The sequence below is a fragment of the Zingiber officinale genome, chromosome 9A (assembly GCF_018446385.1).
Source record: "Zingiber officinale cultivar Zhangliang chromosome 9A, Zo_v1.1, whole genome shotgun sequence".
Classification (NCBI taxonomy): domain Eukaryota; kingdom Viridiplantae; phylum Streptophyta; class Magnoliopsida; order Zingiberales; family Zingiberaceae; genus Zingiber; species Zingiber officinale.
Genome location: NC_056002.1, coordinates 54389840 through 54391007, shown reverse-complemented (window position 1 = coordinate 54391007; position 1168 = coordinate 54389840). Strand labels below are relative to the sequence as shown.

At 24.8% G+C, this 1168-nt stretch overlaps 1 pseudogene; it reads right to left on the bottom strand.

Annotated features, from left to right (window-relative positions):
* Nucleotides 1-472: 472 nt before the first annotated feature.
* LOC122022196 lies at nucleotides 473-638 on the bottom strand (annotated as a pseudogene).
* Between the last annotated feature and the right edge of the window lie 530 nt (nucleotides 639-1168).

Here is a 1168-nt window from a genome sequence, read left to right as displayed (position 1 = left end):
AATAGGAAAGATGAAAGAGAAGAGAAAAGAGAAAGAGAAGAAGTCATATTGGGAAGGAAGAGTAGAATAAGAATAACACATAATTGAGTGCGTCTTTTGGTAAATATTAAAATAATAGGTATCTTTTAATCAATTTGAAAATCTGCATGTGTCATTTGATAAATTATCAAAAGAACATCCACTATATTTTGAATATTTGAATTATACCTTTTTATTTAAGCAATGTGATTGCATGAAATTAGAATTATATGTGTAGAATTTTGATATGCTACTCATCTTGTGCTGCACATCTCATGTATACTTTAAAAAAGAATAATTTGAAAATATTTTCATACTTGATATTATAACTCAACCTTTAAATATTAAACATAAAATTTTATTAGTATAATCACGAGTTTTAAATAAAATAAAAAAATTAAAAAAATAAAGTTAAGTGTGCACTGTCACCTACAATCAAATCAACACAGTATAAGGGCAACGCACTAGAACTCTACCAGAAGTTGCCAGGGTGGTGCTCTAGAACTCTAGAAGAAGTCTAATGTAACCGATTCTTCTTTATAAAATATTAATTTAATTTTTTATATCAGATATTAAACTGAAAAGAATAGATACTATACTTGATTTTAACAAAAAAAAATCAAGAAATATATATTTTCTAACATCTTTGATCTAAACTATTTATAAAATTTTCTATTCGCGATGTTGTCAATCTTAAAATGTAAAACTAAAGAAAATCATGACAGTATATATTTTTATATAAAAAATAACTAAAAAATTATTAATAAGGCTTAAATTTATTTTTAATGTGGAAAAAAATATTAACATAATTTTATTTTAGATTTTACTAAAATTAATTAGTCCATGTTCTTAATAAGATAAGATTAGGAAATGGAGATGCATTGTTTGCTATTTATGATTTTAGACTTTTAGATTCCTATGGCCGGGTCAGGATTTGATAAGGAGTGGATCGGACGGCTGTAAAGATCCATAGGATTCCATCACATGGCCTTTTATGGAAAAAGATAATTAATTAGATAAATTTTGTTTAAGGAATTTTCAAATGATTTAGGAAAATAAATTTTTATGGGAAAAAAATAGTTCGATTTGAGTACGATGGAAGATTACTTTGTTTTATGTATATTTATCGCGTGGAATAATATTATTTTTA